General features: G+C 41.0%; 1 protein-coding gene across 3 annotated transcripts in view; it reads left to right on the forward strand.

Annotated features, from left to right (window-relative positions):
* CRPPA (CDP-L-ribitol pyrophosphorylase A) overlaps positions 1 to 19,881 on the forward strand; it is a 282,427-nt gene that overhangs the window by 126,799 nt on the left and 135,747 nt on the right. The gene's annotated exons all lie outside the window — the stretch shown is intronic.

The following is a 19,881-nucleotide window of genomic DNA, read 5'->3' on the forward strand; positions in this document are numbered from 1 at the left end:
TTCCTTCCTTCCTTCCTTCCTTCCGTCTTTCTTTCTTTCTGTCTTTCTGTCTTTCTTTCTTTCTGTCTTTCTGTCTTTCTTTCTGTCTTTGTATCCCCAGTACCCAGTAATGTGTCTACTATGCACTAGGCACTTGATATATTCTTATTACTGGGTTGATCAGCCTCACTCCAAACAAATGAGAAATCAGTACCTACACGGAGTGTTCATGAATGACTTGGAAGGAATCTGGTGTGCGGGTAACTGTGCTGGTTTGACCTAATGTGAAAGCTTGCTGGGTGGGCAATGGATTGCTTATGTGAGCTTAGGCAAATCCCTTTTACTTTCTGAGTCTCTGTTTCCTCATCTAGAAGATGGTTGGATTTAGGTAGATGGCATTTCATTCACCATCCAGCTCTAGATGGAGGGTCCCAAGGTCTTTTCAGTGGATGTGTACACACAGTGGTCTGTCCGCCTCTCTCCACATGGGGCAGCCTTTCTGTTCTCTCTTGCTGCAGCACCTTCACGTCTACATTTATTTGTATTTATATTGGACATAACTATAAGTGTAAATAACAACAACTCCAGCCAACATTAATAATGACAATCGTCAACGTTAGTATTTGGAGAGCTCTGAACGTATGTTAATTCATTTAATCCTCCTAGTAACACCAGGGCATCAGGTGCCATTATTAGTCACCGTTTTATAGATCAGAAGACTGAGGCTAAGACAGGTTGAAGTGATGGATCTGGGGTCACATGGCTGGTAAGTATATACTACAGGATTAGAACTCAGGTCTTTCTTATCCCAAGTCCATCAGTCTACACATGGCACCATGTTCTCTCTCTTGATAGAATGTAAGTGCTTTGAGGGCATGCCCTGTTTCATTTCTGTCATTGTGTCTGCCCAGCCTGGCACAATGCCCAGTACATAGTTGGCACAAATACATGCTTATTAAGAACTTGAGCCAACCAATTCAAGCAGCACTGTCTCAGTGCTTCCTGTGTGTAAGGCACCAGTTTCCTTCCCCAGAACCTTGTGGCACGGAGATGAAGCTGGGTTCTTGAAGTCTAGCCTAGCTGAGAGTAAGTCCTGGTAGATCCCCACAGACTTGAAAGGCTCCATGGATAGGTGCCATGGCCAATGCTAAGCCTTACTCATCAGCCAGCCCAGCTTCTTTCAAAGACCATTTATCAAACAGGGCTTTCTAGAATCAGACACGATTCCTTCTTTCAAGCAGCCTCTGGCCTGCTGGGGCACATGAGCACATATGAGCAACTGTTCTGTGCCCCCAGTTCAGAGGTACAAGGCCCTCTGAAGTCTGGATGAGCTGAGTGGGCAGCCACAGCATCTGAGATGAAGGAGGGGCCTGGGGGGAGGCAGCCTGAGGGCACAGGCTCCATGGCCTTCATGCACCTGTTACTTTGGTGATAAGGACTGGAGAAGTCCCATTTGGGGAGCCTCTGGGGGAGAGCTGCCACGCTATGACGCATGACACTTCCAGATCAGGGGAAGCAGTGAGAGGCAGGTGGAGGAAGGCAGAGGGGACACGCATGTCTGGTTCCCAGTCCAGGGGCACTCACCAGGTTTCGTTTTTCATGAATAAACTTCACAAGACAAATAGCATGGAGCTGACCCTGCAAGCCTCTGGCCAGTCCCAGCCCCCTGGACGACTTCAGGGACAAAGCCAGTGACATTTGTCTGTGACCGGGCTCTACTGGGAGGCCTTGTCCCCAGCTTGGTCCAAGGGGGATGAACCTTCCCAACACAGTAGCTCAGGACTACCATTTAATCATGTAGGAATGGAAGCTTCCTGAGGGCAAGGACTGTCTCTTATTTTGGGATCCCCAGTCTAACGTGGCTGTTGGCAGTTAGCAGTTGCTTCCTTGATGAAAGTCCAGTGCCTGGCATACAGTAGGTGATTGATAATGCTTGTTAATGGATGGATGCCATTTGTTTGCTGATGGAAGGAAGTGTAACCCTTTCAATGCTGCAGCAGATTTGCAGTCTTTTTATACATCTCTTCCTTACAGTGATACAGATTGCGACCCCTCCGAGCTTGCCCATCCTGTGAGATGAGTATTGTCTATGTATGCCCTACCTCCCCTAACAGGTGTCCCTGCTGTATGTGCCAGGTACCCATCTTCAAGATCTGACGTTGTGGGGGGAGTAGAGGGTGTATACTGCCCAAACCACCACGGATCCTTGAGATATTATAATTGAATTATATATATATATATATATATCTATATCATCTATATCTATCATCTATCTATCTATCTATCTATCTATCTATCTATCTATCTATCTATCTATCTATCTATCTATCTATCTGTCCTTCTGTCTGTTTGTCTATCTCTCTGTCTGTCTGTCTGTCTATCTATCTGTCTGTCTGCAGACATGGATGCACAAGATGTCCCTTCTCAAAGGAGAACTTTGGTGTTTGAGAGAAAAGTTCCCATGGTCAGTTTTTGGGTGTGGCGGCTGTGAAACCCTGAGAGCGCTGCAGCTGGGGCTTCTTAAAAGATGGGCACCTGCCGCTCTCTCCTTTCCCCTGCTGACAGCTCTTCCCAGCCTTTCTAGCCGATCTCTGTCTCTGTCCAAGGCTACACAACTCATCTATGCAGTCTTGCGAAAATCTAACCAAACCATTGCCTGTTTTTCTGGATTTCTTTTTATTCTCAAATCATAGATTCATTTGTTTCCTTCTCTGCCTTTTGTCTCTGGGGCCTAGCATGATGCCTGGTCATATTAAATACTTAAGAAATATTTGTCCAGGGGTGGCTATGTGGCACAGTGAATAAAGCACCTGCCCTGGAATCAGGAGGACCTGAGTTCAAATCCAGCCTTACACACTTAACCCTAGCCGTATGACCTTGGACAAGTCACTTAACCCCAATTTCCCTACTTTCCACCCTCCAAAAAGAAAAAAAAAGAAAGGAATTTTGGGGCAGCTACATGGAGCAGTGAATAGAGCACTGGCCCTGGATTCAGGAGGACCTGAATTCAAATCCTGACTCTGACACTTAACACAAAACTAGCCATGTGACCTTGGGCAAGTCACTTAACCCCAATTGCCCTACCTTCCCCCTTCCAAAAAGCAAAAATTAAAAAAAAAGAAATATTTGTCCAATGGTTCCCTTTGTTAGTTTGTGAATATTTCAAGAAGAGTTAAGGACTGTGGCTGTCCAAATTGCCATAGGGTAGAATTTGAACCCTGGTCCTTTTCCTACTGGCCTAGGTCACATGCTTCTGTGGCTTTATGGATGTCTCATTTCCTCAATGGGTGAAAATCTGTTGGTTTCTTTTTCTGTCTATGTATCTCTAGGCATATAAATACATATATACTTAGACACATGTAAATACATATATGTGCACATATATTTAAGCTCCATTTGGTCCCTTTTGGGTCACTTAGATAAGACTTCTCTCTTTAGGAACTTTCCAAATAGCATACAATTTAGGGGCATTAATGAAAAAGAAACAAATAATAACCCATCAGTGCAGGAAGGTCACTCTTCCTCCTATTCCATTTTTTAAACTTGTTTTTAGGGGTGGGGCAAGCCCCTGGCATTTCTTGGCTAAATTAACATTATAAATAACCGTTAAACAATTTGTAATTCTTTGCATCTGAGGTCATAACAAGAATTCATTTTGAGTTGAAAGATACGAGTTGATAAAATAATTCTTACCTAGGGTGTGGAGTGAAGAGAACTGACTGTTTGTGTGCCTTTCATGAGCACGTAGACTGAGAGGGACATGTGCAAGCTTGAGTTTCTTTTGTGGGTAATGGAAGAACCCAGGGACTGCTGACCAAGGGATTACTCATGACCCAATGAGTGGTCATTCTGTGGCTCGCAAAGGGCTCCTGAGCCCTGTGCTTCAGAAGATTGCTGCTGTCAGATGAAATGCTTTTCTGCTGACAAACATTTGACAGCCATGGATTAAGATTTTTACTCATTTCCTTCCTTGAATGAAATTTGGAGTTTAGCTGCAGCAGCCATTGATTTTCTGGTCTGTCACTGGAATGGAGGTAGCTTGTGTAACAACAAAAACAAAATCCGAAACTTTGATATTAATGCAGTGGGTCTGTCAGTGCTTGGGGCAGCAGATCAAATGCTTTGCAGCCCAAATGGAGCAGGTTACCTGCACAGGAGGTTTATGGGTTCTAGAAGACTTTCTTTTCTAATTTCTCTAAACTATTAGTAACTATTGGCAAGTTAGGCGGGTTCAGTTTGGTGCAGGGGAAGCCATATTGGAGTCCAAAGGAGGGGGGTTCCAATCTCGCCTGTAATCCTTCCAAGCTTTTGAGTGATCCCAGGCAGGATGTTTCTTCTCTAACTAAAGTAGCCTTTACAAAATGGACAAGTGGCTTTAAAATAAAATAAAATATGGCAGGTCTGCTGGTAGAACACCAGTGTCACTGTTGAAGTGACATATATGGGTAGGATGATCAGAAATGTAGGAGGGGGCAGGTTAGAGAGGGCTCTGAATACTGGATGTTATAAAGAACCAACCACTGGAGTTTACCCAGCAGGGGATGACATGGTTAAACTTACTCTTTAGGAAAATCCCGTTAGTGGCTGAATGGAGAGTGGTCTGGAATGGAGAGAAGCTTGAGGGAGCCAGACCCACCAGCAGTAATGGAGGCACAAGGTGATGAGAGCGTGCCCCAGGGTGGGGCATTATTAGAGGATAGGAGAGCGAGTGTATTGGAGGAATGTGGCACAACAGCCTGGATATATGGGGAGTGGGATGGAGGGTGAGGCACAGTGAGGAGTCCCAGATGAGCTAGCTTGTTAGCATGTGGGACTGGGGGGAAGGTGCTGTGTTCTACACTATCAGGGAAGATAGGAGGGGCAGGCTTTAGGAGGAAAGACAAGGATTCCTTTTTGGACATACTGAGTTTAAGGTGTCTGCTGGAATCCAGTCTGAGATGTCTGAAAGGCGGTTGGAGATCAGCAGAGAGATTGGGGCACGAGAGGCAGATTTGAGAGTCATCAGCATAGAGATGGTCATGAAATCCACAGGAACCAGTGAGATCACCAAGTAAAGTAGTATAGAAGGAGAAGAGGAAAGGCCTCGGCCCTGAGGGACACCAGTGGTTAATGTGATCTGGAGGAGGATCCAGCAAAGACAGAGTAGGAGTGCTCAGGGAGGTAGGGTGAGAACAAGGAGAAAGTAGTCTCCCCAAAACCTCTAGAGAAAAGAGTATCAGGGGAGAGAGAGTAACCAACAGTGTCGAAGGCTACAGAGAGGCCAAGGGAATGAGGATTGAGAAAAGGCATTGGAATGGATTGGTCTCACTTTGGAGAGAAGTTTTGGTGGAATGATGAGGTTGGAAACTGGATTTTAAGGGGTTAAGAAGAGAGTGAGAGGAGAGAATGTACAGGAACCTTCTGCAGAAGTTTAGCTACAAAGGATGGAAGAGATATGGGACGTGATTGTCAAGGTTCCACCTAGTGCTTCATATAGATTGTGTCCTGAGCTATTAGATAACGACATTAGCAAGATGGTTAATGACTGAGCTTTTGTTGTTGAAAATTATGTAAGGCATAAAAGGCATATCTATGTATTTAAATTTGGAAATCTAATTTTCTAAACTTTAAAAATGTTCTGAAGTGCTTCAATGGATTTTGAATCCTTTTGTGGAAAATGCAAAAATTCAGCACCTTCAGATTAGTTTGTAAGAACAACTGATCAGGGAAGATAGAAATTGACTAGCCACTTTCAAATATAAGCTTTGCATAAATGGTAGATAGGGGACCTTGGCACAGTCATGTAGCCTATCAAACATCTCTCACTTTGTGAGGAATCTTTTTTCAACTCTAACAGCAATGAAAACCAAGTGTTGGAATAATTAATTGCTCCATCACAGAGAGTCATATTGAAATTTTCCAGACAATGAAGCATATTCAGTCATGTTGCTCTAGGTAAAAATGTCATTATTAATGATTTAACTGAGAACCAAATGTTTTTATATTACTAAGGACATTAAAAAATATACGTTGTCTTATAGGCCATGTGTATTGCCACAGAGACTATGTGTGTGTTCACATGGGTTTGTCTAAATGGGCTTCATAGGGGTAAATCTCCTCAAGGAGACAGATTTCTGCTTGGAGGAGGCAGGAGAATGGAGTCCCAAGGTTGGCTGCCCTGCTCTCCTTGGAGGGTGGGTACTGACCTTGAATTCTGTCTCTCTACCTCCCTAAATATGGTGAGTCTGGGAGAAATTACTTCATTCTTATATTCAAACCATTTACCTGGTCACCTTAAAGGGGAGGGAATATCTCTACCCTCTATCTGAAGACTTGATTTCCTCCCCGCCATGTTCGTAATGCAAAGTACCATTAGAAATAGTAAAGCGTGACTAAAAAGAGACCATCCATCCCAGAAGATAACAAACAGGAATCAGTCATACAGATCGGAATATGCCAGGTAACATGCAGAGTAAATGAGATTTTCCATTTAGAGGGAGATGTCTGAGAGAAGTAGAGAAAATTTCTTTTTTCAAAAGGAATTTTTGTCCCAAAAGTTTGGCTCTTTGGGTTTATCAAAAACTAAATCACTATGGTAATTTACTACAATATATTGTGTACTTAATCTATTCCATAGATTTACCACTCTATTTTTTTAGCCAGTACCAGATTATTTTGACAATTATCATTTTATAATACAGTTTGATATATCTGGTATGTCTAGGCTACTTTTTTTTCCGACATTTTTCCTCCATTGATTCTCTTGATATCCTTTATCTTTTGTTTTTTTCAAATGAACTTTATTATTATTTTTTCTAGTCCTATAAAATGAGTTTTGGTAGTTTGGTTGCTATGGCACTGAGTAAATCAATTTAAGTAGAATTATCATTTTATTATATTGACTCAGCCTACCCACGAGCAATAAATTTGTTGGGTTTTTTTAGGTCTTTCTTTGTGTGGAAAATGTTTAAAAATTTTATTTATATAGTTCCTGTGTTTGTATGGGTAAATAAACTCCCAAGTATTTTATTTTATTTAATGGAAAAATAATCTTTATAGATTTTTAAAATTACAAACGTTTTTTTTCATTAGGGACAATGAAGTCATCACATTTGCCTCTAACATCACAATTATCAAAGGCATATTAGATGGTAGCATTAGTAGGGAGTAAATAGTGTTTCTCTGGTAATACTATATATTGTATCCCACAATTTCCTGAAAGATTTGAAAAATAGATTGTAAGATCATTGTTATTATTGTGATTATTGTTTGTTGATTTTGGGGAACTAATTACTGAATTTATTATATATTTTTCTTTTTTATCATTTCATTTTTCCCCAATTACAGGTAAAAACAATTTTTAACATTTGTTTTAAAAACCTTTGAGTTCTAAATTATTTCCCTTCCTTCCCCTACTCCCCCTCATTGAGAAGACAAGCAATTCCATTCAGATTATACAGGTGTAATCATGCAAAATATATTTCCCAAGTATTTTATATTGTCTATAGTTATTTTAAATAGAATTTCTCTATTTATTTTCTTGCCTATTTTTGAAATTAGGTTTGTCTAGTTCTGATATAAATACATCAGGGTATCCAAATAATACAAATTTACTGTCAATTTTTCCCTATAACTTACTTTGCTGTTTAAAAAGTATTTATATGCTGTGTCATTTGGTACATTCGTGTTAATTATTAATATTTAATTCATTGTTTGTGGTACTTTTAAGTTTCCCTGTTTATCTCTTTTAGTCAAGTATAATATTGTTGCCACCTTGTCTGAATTCATGATTGCTTTCCTTTCTTTTTTGAGTTCAGATAAAGCATCATACATATTCCTCCAGACTCATATTTTAATTCTTTTTGCTTTATGTCAACAAATCATTTCATAAAGCAGTTATTAAAGGCTTACTATGTGCCAGGCCCTGTTGTTGTTGTTGAGTCATTTCAGTCATGTCTGACTCTTTGTGACCCCATTTCTTGGCAGAGATGGTGGAGTGGTTTTCCCTTTCCCTCTCCAGCTCATTTTATAGATAAAGATACTGAGGCAAACAGGGTTTATTGACTTGCCCAGGGGCACATAGCAAGTAAGTGTCTGAGGCCAAATTTGAGCTCAGGAAAACATGATTTCCAGACTTTAGGCCTGAAACTCTATCCACTGTACCACCTAGTTGCTGGGGACTGTACTAACAAGTGTTTTGAGTGTATTTTGTGATAAACAACAAATTGTTGAATTCTTCTTTCTAATCCATTCTACTCTCTTCCATTTTATGGGTGACTTCATCCCCTTCATATTCATATTTACAGTAATTAATTCTGTGTTTTTTTTTATTCTGTTCTATTTTTTCTCTCCCTCCTTTACAAAGAAGAAGGCGGTAAGAGCAAATGCATGCAGCCCTAGTGATCCATGCTTTACGTAATCTGCTCTCCTCTACTGCTTCCCTTTTTATTCCCTTATCCATAGACCAACTATAGGCTATCAGCGCTCTCAGTCCCTTCCCCTGCTTCAGTCCTATCTTATCATTTACCTTCTGAGGTTGGAGTCTGTTTTCCCTATGATTACTCCTGCCTTGAATCTGCTTTTCCTCTTCCTCTGTTTTATGGTTCCCTTTGTTTCCTTGCTGACTAGAGTATATTCTATACCAAGTTCTGTGTGTATGTGTGCACTCACATGTTTTCTGCCCTCCTTTCATCAATTCAAATGAAATAGACATCTAAAGGACCCATATTTCCCCTGTGCCTCCCTTATCGTTTGCATGGTCTTCCCCATCCAGTGTCGAGCTCTTCTGGTACAGAGCTGGGCAGCAGTGCTCTCTGTCACATTGCCGTCTTTGCTGTGGCTCCTCCCATCATACTTTGCTTTTTCTCATACTTACCCTTGGATCCTGCCCAATCTGAGAGAATTTTGAGTTTAGTGATTCTCTGGAACCTAAAAAAGAGGAAGCCACAGGAGGATCGTACTCGTTCAGCTTCTTTTGTTCTCATATTAGCAAGTGGATTTTCATTCTCCCCAAAGCCCATAGTATTGGAATGAGGCATCAGTCCTTGTCTCTCGTTGTCACTGCCTGTAGCAGAAGCAATCCTTGCATTTCGCATATTTTAATGAAAACTCTATTGTAAATTATCACTTTATCCCTGTGAAAAATCAGAGACTATATTTTAAGAGAGCATGGGCTAGTGATAACGTGTGTTTTGATTATTATGTGCATTTTTAAATTATGCAGTGATATTTCTATTTATACACAGAGTTTTATATACAAGTTATAAAATTATATTTTGTTATTAAAGAGCTTAATCTTTTAAAGATGGTGGCAGATAATTCTAGGACCTCAAGGCCACATTTAGTGCAAGATACAGGATGCAGGTCTAAACTATGGAGGATGCCAAGGTGTTTTCTCAAAATTGTAGGCACATGACCCTAAGCTGTGAAGATACTTTGTCAATCTGAAAACTCTCTCTGCGACAGCTGTCACTTGTGTTGATTGTCTTCCATTTCTGTTCCTTCAGACACTCGTGTCCGCATTGCCCTTGGTCCTCCCAGCTGCCTTTCAGAGATCTTCTCCTTCTCAGGTGGAGCATCCCTGAATGTCTTCTCACCCCACCCCACCCCTACTTTCATCTGAAAGTCTGATTTCTTTCTCCTTCACTTTTCTCTGGGACCTTTTCTTTGAATGCAGACCTTACTCTTTGCTCTGTAGTATCTTTGCTAATAGAGTATATGCTCCTTGAGGGCAGCGACTAAGTCATCTTCTTCATCCTCCCAAAGCATTGCAGAGCCTCTTGGCCAAGATCTGTTACCGTTCAATTGGACATCCCCACAGGAAGTACCAAGTGGACACAGGCTGTTTGTTGCTTCTATCATGATATGCATGTAGGTGGATGAGCTTCAGAGCATGTGCATGTGTGAATGTTTCTGTATGTGTACACACATACACACATGCACATATATGTTAGTGAGTGAATAGCTACTGATCTGGGTCCAGAATTAAGCAAGCTTTATAGCTTGCCTTCAGGAAGTGCAGACCTCCTTTAATAACCTCAAGCTTCTCCTTGAGACTGAGGACTATCTTTTTTTTTTTGACATAGTTGGGGTTAAGTGACCTGCCTAGAGTCACACACAGCATCCAAGGCCAGATTTTAACTCATTCCAGGGCCAGGGCTCCATCTGCTCTGCCATCTCGCTGCCCTGAACCTTTTGTAATGCCAATTTTCTCCTAATGTCAGTATCTGAACAGTTGCAAATGAATATCTTACGGAGGGCAAAGGAAAACCATGCTGTGTATGTGAACAAGCTGGGGCATTTAACCAGTGAGGGACTCCAGAAAAGAACAGGAACATGAGATGTCTTCAGGGAAGTATGTGATTGACAGAGAAGATGGTTCCCTGATGTGTTTAGGAGTCAGCTTGTGTTTATTAAGCACCTACCATGGATGGCACACTGTCCTGAGTTCTGGGGAGACACAGAAAGGAAAAAGACAATCCCTGCTCTCAAGGAGCCCCCAGTCTAATCGGGGAGATGGCATGCAAATTACTGTGCACAAGTAAGATGTATAAAAGGCACATCTTGGCGCACGTCCATTGGAGTTCATCTCGGTACAAGCTGCGAGGTGTTTGGCCAAACCTAATTTCTTCCATATTTCTTTCCAATTTTTCTCAGCAGTTTTCATCTAATAGTGAGTTCTTATTCCAATTACTAGGCTTTTTTGTGTTTATCTCACAGAAGACTACCAGATTAATTTGCTTTTGTATATATATAAAACCTATCAGGTCTCTGGATAGGAGAAAAGTTCAAGATGAGAAAAGGATAGAGAGGCCCATGGGAGACAAAATAGATAAATTTGATTCCATAAGTTAAAAAAAAAAGTTTTTGCAAAAACAAATCCAATAAATCTAAAATTAAAAGAGAAGCAATCCACTGGTGAAAATCTTTTCACTGAGTTTCTCTGATAAAGGTCTTATTTTCATGATGTATAAGAAACTGATTCATGTTTGAAAAAATGAGAGAATATATTTCTGTTCATTTAAAAGAATTTAAATGCTTCCCCCCCAAAAAAAGAGGTTGGCTAGTCCCATGCAGGCCATTTCTCATTTGCTTTTAGCACTGGTTCCTGATGGGCCAGCCTTTTTACCTGGTGCTATCCAATCAGAGGACTTTTCCTTAGACAGATGTGTCAACCAGTCACAGGATCCCATGTAATCTTTTGGCTCTTGGTTCTTCTTAGGTATACCCCCTTGGCCATTGAATCTGGAGATATTGCTTCCTTGTTCCAGATGGTTGAGGTCCAACTATTCAATGTGAAGCTGGCTCTGCCTGTCCATGCGTAACACTGGGGCCTTTCACTCTGAATGCTTCATGGTTTTTGTCATTTCTAGTTCACCACCTAGACCCTGCCATGTCTCCCTAAAATGAGTTTGCATTATTATTGGGCTTTTGAGTGGGGCTGAGCAGATAGATTAGGCAGGGAGAAGCAAAAAAATTCTGCTCAAAAATAACTCATTTGCTAGAGATTCATTTTGTGTGTAAATAAATTCAGAAGCAAAGCTTCCCCAGAGCTTTTTTAAAAATGCAAATGACTCCTCATTGGGCTTTGGCTTTAATCAGGTAATCATATCAATTCCTAGCACTGAGGCAATGAAAGTTTTAATTGAGTTGAGAACAGTTTGGAGCAGAAAGAGAAGAGGAAAGGATGGAATTAGACTGATCTCTAAAATCTTTTTACCCTTTGTAGGCCAGGGAAATGACTTTGGACTGTCAGAGAGTAGCCCCCATTAAGGGGAGGCAGGAAGTCACAGGGTGACAAACACAACCTTTGCCTAATTTTCAGGTTTTCCTCACGGAAACTGAGAAGTCCTGCCCTAGGAGCATGGATGGCTAAAATCCAAAGACTAGCGTGAGTGTCCATGGATTGCTTGATTGGCTAAGTCACAGCTACCCTCCAAATGGCCCAGTCTCTCTGATCTTAATGCCTGACCATTCAATTTAGAGGAGGGCTCCTCCCTCCCTCTTCTGCTGGAGATGGAGGGGAGAGGGAAAGGTAAGGAAGATGAAGAGTAAGGGGGAAGGAAGAGCAAGCAGCTTCCTTTGCCCTTCCCTCTTTCTCTCTTCTCATTCTCCCTCTGCTGGAATATATAGTTTAGTTAATATTTATGGGATATCTCCCTACTTGAGAGAAGTTTTAGGGTGGAGGGGCAGCATCATGTCATGCATAGAGAACATATTTCCAAAACAGCAAGTTCTGGTTTCAGGCCCTGCCTCTGACATATTACTGGCTGTGTGGCCCAGGGCAATTGCTTTAACCTCTCTGCCCTGGGCAATTCTCTACAGCTTTCTTTCCTGGGAGATCCACTACTGGTCTTTAGGACCCCTTTGCATGTTGAGTGTATCATAGAATCCTGCTGCCTAAGTATTTCGGGATGTTTGCCCTGCCTCTTCAGATCCGTTCTGGGCTTCCTGTGGACAGATAACAGGCACTGCATTTCTTTTGTACCTGTATAGTCCAGCCAGGGATCTAGGGAATGAGAGACGGTTTGACTGGCACCAGCATTTTGTAATCTATTATATTTCAAAAACTTATAAGCATACTTGGACTAATCACAACTGACCTGGTCAGGAGATGGGGCCAGGTCAGTCAGTCAAGGAACCTTTATTAAATACCTACTATGTGCCAGCCACAAAAATGTAATATTCTGGCCTTCAAGGAGCTTATATTTAATAGGGAATATTAACACCCATAGAAGTAAATGCAAACTATGACTGAAGTACAGACAAGTTAATTTTGGAGATGCACTAGCATTCGAGTGGGGATAATCCCTAAAGCCCTCCTCTAGGGGCTAGCATTTGAACTGAGCTTTGAAAGACTCTCTGGTGTTTAGGAGGCAGTGCATTCGGGATAATCAGGAAGCCAGGACAGAATCATGGAGGCAGTCGGTAATGGAATGTTGTGTGAGGAATACAAAGAAAGCCCACGATATATAGAGTGCACGAAAAGGAGGAATGTTTACTTAGTTTTAACAGGTAGAACTTGATGATGACATGCAAGGGTGATCCTACTAGCCATAGAGAGCCATTGAAAGTTTGTCATCAGGGAAATGGTGTGGTCACATTCATGTTTGGAGTGCTTGGCAAATGTGTGGAGAATGGCAGAGACTTGGATAGGGAGATCAGTTAGAAGGCCATTGAGAGGTGATGAAGGCCTGAATGAGGTTGTGTGAGTAGGAAGAAGGGGATGGATGAAAGAGATATTTTGGAGGCAGAAATTTGTTAAGTTCCTCATGTGACATACAGATTGGAAGGTCTAATAGGTTGTTGGTAATGTGATATTGGAGAATTTAGAGGCAGCCTAGGGCTGGTTTCATAGGTCCTGATTTCATCTTCATTTAATTACCATCTAGAAATGGTAATTAAACCCATGGGAAATAGTGAGATTGCTGAGAGTAAGAGTGTATATAATGTACATATATACACATACATATATTTGTATGCATGTACACACATACATATGTGTGTGTGTGTCTGTGTGTGTGTGTGTATGGAGAGAGAGAGAGAAAGGACAGACAAAGACGGACCTTGGAGAGAGCCCTGTGAAATATCCACAGGTAGGAAGTGTAGGGTGGGGTGATGATCCATTAAAGGAAACTAGGAAAGATTAGCCAGATAGGTAGTGAGAAAGAACCAAGAGAGAGAAGTGTTAGCAAAACCCAGCAAGGAGAGAGTAACCAGGCGAAGGTCATTAATGGTGTCCAATGCTTCCAAAAAGTCAAGAAGTATGAGGATTGAGAAAAGCCCAGTTGATACAGCAATTAAAGATAAATGATAACTTTATAGAAAATGGTTTCAGGTGAGTAGTAAGGTTGGACACCATATTGAAGGTGACTGACAAGTGAGAGGATGTGGAGGCAATGAGGGCAAATAGCTTTTTCTCAGAATTTGACTTAGGGAAAAAGGGAAGACTAAAGCTTTAAGGAGAATAAGAAGGTTCAAGTGAGGGCTTTTTAAGGAGTAGAACAAGATGTTTAGGTTGCAAGGAAGGAGTTACAGGGAGAAACTGAAGAGAGAGGGGGTGATTGTAGGAAGCAATCTGCTTGATGAAACTTGAGGAGTTTGGATCAGGGGTGAAAAGAAGAAGGAAACATTGGAAAAGGAGTATGAAGATGACAATGACCACAAGTCTATTTTTAAACCAAATTGACCGTCAACGCAAAATGAGGATGCCATTCTGGCTCAGTGCTAGAGGCATTGTGCTGGGGACTCGTTTTCTTTCACTTAGAAAATTTTTTTCTGATATTATTTTTTTCATAGTTCTTTATCTTGTATTTCTCTCTTAGGACTGAATTATTAGTAAGTTGCTCATCATGTGAAACTTTTTAAAAAGTCAGCAAGATTAGAAATGTGAGTTTCTGTGCTGCTTGACAGTGTTTTCTTGTTGAACTCCTGCTGCCAAGCCTTGCTCAGTTCCTGTGGCTGTTGCAACTGAAGAGGTTGGAGAAAATGATGAAAGGCATTCTATGAATTCTATGAATCTGGCCCCAAACAGCTTCTTTCTGGCCCCGTTCTGATCATGGGCACGTTTCTCAGTCCTTTGTGTTTTCTGGCATGCCTTGATCATAGTTTTCCCCTTAGGAACATTTGCCTCCTTTAAAAAATTTCATTTTTAACAAAAGGAGTTAAAACAGAAAATATTTGGCATTTAAAGTATAAGCAGGAAAATGAGGAGAATGAATAAGGAATATTTAATTTTGGATTAATGCCAAGGATATAAATCTTTTAAACTTTCTTAGTTAATGCCATCCAAATGTTCATAGACACCAGGAATTCTTAACCTTTGTTGAATATTACATCCCTTTGGGAGTCTGAGCCCTTCTCGGAGTCATGTTGTTAAATACAGAAATAAATAGGATTACAAAGGAAGCCAAACACATTGAAATATAATTATTACAATATTGAAACAACAAGAATAACGAAATGTAGGGACCCCGGGTTAAGCCCACATGATTTAGGTGGTCTATAACCTTAATAATAATGACAGGTAATTGCTTATGTGGCAATAAGCACATTTTCAGTTGTAGAGACTAGCATTTTTCATAGGTGACACCATTGTTGCACTATAGAAAAACTTCCATGAGCTGAATGAATTTATAAAGTTTTTCTGTTTAAGTTTTCATTTTGTTGCTTTTTTTTCATAGATGTTCAGGATTTTTGTGTTCTTTTAACACCACTTTTTTCACTTTTCTCAAGTGAAAAGGGGATTAATTTATATGTTGTAGATGACTAGTCTGCCCAATAAATCAATGACTTATTTTAATCACTAGGAATTCTTTGATTTCTTCCAACTTCTAACTTAGAAAATTTGCCACAGATGGCATAGCTTTGAGGGGAATAGAAATTTCTTTCGGTAGCCATTAATCAATTAATTCAACTTTGGACATAATATACTCTTACAAATCACAATACAATTCTGAAAAAAATGTATTTTCACAGAAAAATCACCTTGTGGAAGAATACAAGGAAATGCTTACTTTCAGATTTATTCATTTCTTTACAAGTAGTATTACATTCTAGCTGGAAGGTGACTCAGCAGAGTAGATAGGTCATGGAGCTGGAAGTTGGCACTTGGTGTTCTAGTTTAAGCTCTGCCACTAAATGGGAGAGTGGTGTTAGGATGTCATTTTCCTTTTTCAGGACTCCATGTTCATCATCTGAAAAATTAAAGAGTTGGACGACATGTTCCCAAGGGTCCCTTCCCTCTCAAAAGCCAGATATTAAGTGATTAATAAATGCACTGGCTAATATGATCTTGTGAAATATTTGTTGGATATGGAAAACTCAGTCATTCCCCAGTGGAAGAGTGGCCAAAGGGTGAGAACAAACTCAAATTCTCCAAAAAAGAATTATAAACTCTTAATGATCATATATGAGACTATTTCAAATAACTAATAATAGGAGAAATGCAAATTTAAACAACTATGAGTTTTTTCCTTGCACCTAGCAAATTGGCAGAGGAGAGATGATGACAATGTGGAGGGGCTGTGGAAATACAGTCACGTGAACATTGCTGTTAAGGTTGTGAATTGGTTCAGCCATTTCCAAAGGCAACTTGTAGTTAGTCAAATAAAGTAGGTAAAATGCCTATATGTTCTGATCTAGAGATCTTCCTTATCGGCATGTACTCTAACGGGATCAAAGAGAGAAGGGTCACCTATATACCAAAATATTTATAGCAACATTTGTTTCTGATAGCAAAGAACTAGAAACAAGAATGGCTAAAGTCAATGGTGGTTTTATTGGTGTTGTTCAGTAATTTTTTCAGTCAAATCTGACTTATTGTGACCCCATTTGAGGTTTTCTTGGCAGAGACACTGGAGGGTTTGCCATTTCCTTCTCCAACTCATTTTACAGATGGGGAAACTGGGGCAAACAGGGTTAAGTGAGTTGCCCGGGGTCAGAGGGCTAGTAAGTGTCTGAGACAAGATTTGAACTCACAAAGATGAAATCTTCCTCATTCTAGAACTGGCATTCTATCTATTGTGTCACCTAGCTGCCCCCAAAGCCAATGTTGGTACATGAATATAATGGAATGTAACTCTGCCATGAGAAGCAGTGACATGAGAAATTCAGAGAAGCATGGGGATACTTCTATGAACTGCAGAACCAGGAAAACAGTCTTCACGATGACTAGAGTAATATGTAAAGAAAGAAGAACCTCAGAACATAAGTCTAAGCACAATGACCAAGCGTCATTCTCGAAATTTCCCTCTCATCCCTGTTTGAAGAGGCGAGGGACTACAGCTATGGAATATTGAAGATTAGCAGACACAATCGATATGTTTATTTGTGCTAAGTTGCTCCCCCCTTGTTTAAAATATGTTGTAAGAGATGACTCCTTGAGTAGGAGAGGAAATAAAGGTAATATAAAAGTAACTAAAAACCCTCAAAATAAAAATAAAAATATATGTGGGTACTAGCTTTAGATCCCAAAGACATCCAAAAAAAGGTGAAATAGACCTGCTTAAGATGTTTCTAGCAGCTATTTTTGTTGTGGCTAAGAACTGGAAATCAATAGATGCCCATCTATTGGGGAATAGCTAGACAAGCTGTGGCATATGATTGTAATGGGATGTTAATTGTGCTATAAGAAATGACAAGCAGGATGGTTTCAAAAAAGCCTGGACAGATTTACATGAATTTATGGAAAGTGAAGTGAACAGAACCAAGGGAACGATGTACACAGGAATAGCCATATTGTTTGGTGAAGCACTGTGAATGACTTAGCTGTTCTCGGCAATACAGTGATCTGAGACATTCCCAAAGGACTCACGATGAAGTATACCATCTGCCTCCAGAGAAAGAACTAATATTGTTTGAATACAGACTGAAGTATGCTCTTTGGTGCTTCCTGTCTTCTCATTTTTCCCTTTTATTTGAATATTCTTGTACAAAATGAATAATATGGCAATGTTTTACATGACTGCGCATGTATAAGCTATGTGCTATTGCTTGCTGTCTCAGGATGGGGGGAAGGGAGGGAAGGAAGCATAGAAATTGGAACTTAAAACCTTAAAGAAAAATGTTAAAAAATAAAAGAAAAGAAGCAGGGAGATGGCATGGGAGGAGGTGAGTGAAGAGTCATGGATGGCAGCTAGATCGTGAGCCTGGGTGATGGGGTAGATGGTGGTACCTTCGGTAATAATAGGGAAGTTAGGAAGAATTTTGCAAGAAGGTTCATAACTTCACTTTAGGACATGTTGAGTTTAAAATATCTACAAGACATCCATTTCAAGATGTCCAATAGACAACTGGAAATGGGAGACTGAAGGTCAAGAAAGAGTTGGATAGAAAGGGATGGATAAGTAGATTTGAGAATCATCAGCATAGAGTTGGTAATCAAATCCATGGGAGCTGATGAGATCACCAAGGGAAATATTATATATGGAGAAAAGAAGACTCAGGATAGACCCCTGTGGGACACCCCTGGTTATTTTGTGGGTTGACCTGGATGAGAATCCAGTAAAAAAGATAGAGAAGGAGTGGTGAGGTAGGTAGCATAGAGCAGTGGCATGAACACCTAAATGAAGAGAGCATTAAGGACCAGGGAGTGACCAGCAATGTCAAAAGTTACAGAGAGACCAAGAATGATGAGGACTGAGACAAGGCCATTAGGTCTGGCAATTAAGATATCATTGTGAACTTTGGAGAATGCAGTTTTGATTGAATGATGACACTGGAAGCCAGGGAGAGTAAGAGGAAAGGAAGTGGAGGCACCAGTTGTAGACAACCTTCTCAAGGACTTTATCCATGAAAGGGAGGAAAGAGATGGGGCTGTAACTGGCTAGAACGGATGGGTCAAGAGAGGGTTTTTGAGGATGAAGCAGACATGGGCAAATTTGTAGGTAGCAGGGAAGGAGTCACTGGATAAGGAGAGATTGGAGAAAAGTGAGAGAATGGAGGTGATGAAATGGGATCACTTATGCACTTAGAGGGGTATGCCCTGGCAAGGAAAGCCACCTCTTCATGGGACAAGGTTGAAAGGGGACATGATGACAGTGCATGAGTGACATGAAGTGGAGAGAGCTCTCAATGTTTTCAGTGAAATATGAGGAAAGATTCTCACCTGAGAGGATGAGGGGAAGAGAAATGATAGGAACTTAGAGGAGGGATGAAAAAGTTTGGAAAAGCTGCTGTAGGGAGTAGGATAGAGTATCAATCAGGGAAGTATGGGTGAATTGCCTTCCTGCAATGAGGGCCTAGTTGAAATTAGGTAATATAAATAGGTGGGGCATCTATTCAACATGCTCTGTGATTTTTTTCCACCTTCACTTAGCAGCATGTGAATAGGACCAAAGACGGTGGATAGTGGGAGTAATCCAAGTCTAAGGCTTTGTAGAGATTGCCAATAGGATAAGGCGTCAAGGGACTTGAGAGAAGGGGACAGTGCAGAGTTGAACTCATTCACCAAGAGGTTAAAGATGAAGAAAGGAGAGTGTAGCTAGTGCACAGTATTCGACCTGGGAAAGATCTGAGGGATTATATGTCATGGTGAGGATGAAGAACATTTGGAGTTCCCAGGCAGAGGGAGAAATAGAATGACAGCAGACAGAAGCAGATTTGCACTCAGAATTAGGGAATTTCAGAGTTCATGATCACTAGGCATCTTACTAAGGAATAACAAGATAACATATGTGACTTTTCTGTGTGTAGCTGTGGTTCTGTAGACATATATCATGGGAATTGGAAAAGTTGAAGAACTGGGAGGTTAGTATGTTTTAGGGAGTATTAATAGGCATACTGAAGTCTCCTAATGTGTGGATGAGTTGAAAAGTAAAGACTGTGACCCAGTTGCCAAATGGATCCAAGAAAGTTCCATGGACAATAACTGCCAGAATTTTGATGAGATTGTGGATGTGGAATGAGGAATCTCAGAGGCAGAGATGCCACTGAGTGATGACAGTAGAGGTAGAACCTGGTAGTGCCAACGGGAATCAAGGAATATTCCAGCTCCCCGCCCCCCCCCCCGCCATGACCAGCGAGTAAGTTGGAAGAATGAGTGAAAGCGCAGCCAGCACTGGAAAGGGAGGCCAGGGTGGTCATGTCATCTGGAGGGAGCTGCTATCAGTGAGAATTACAGATGAAAGGACAGGCAATATAGAATGCCCCCTCCCCAGGCATCTGTAGAGTGGGGCATGGCTGAGACTGGATTGAAAGGGATGATGCAAATTAACAAGTTGGTTGTGGGGGAAGGAGAGTTGTGTCTGTAGAAAGACAAATGGGGGTTTCAGATCATTGGGATGGGCAGAGTGAGTCCATCAGAGTTCAGTTGGCTTAGCTAGATTCCTTGGAGCCTGGTCTCAGTGTTAGGCAGCTTAGCTTAGGGGTCAATGGGAGGAGCTCCTGAAAGTCTTTCTCTCTGTTCCCTGCAGGCAGGAAGAG

The sequence above is a fragment of the Petaurus breviceps genome, unplaced genomic scaffold (genome assembly GCF_028583685.1).
Source record: "Petaurus breviceps papuanus isolate PSGF00001 unplaced genomic scaffold, PetGlider_PUasm1.0 218, whole genome shotgun sequence".
In the NCBI taxonomy this organism is placed as follows: domain Eukaryota; kingdom Metazoa; phylum Chordata; class Mammalia; order Diprotodontia; family Petauridae; genus Petaurus; species Petaurus breviceps.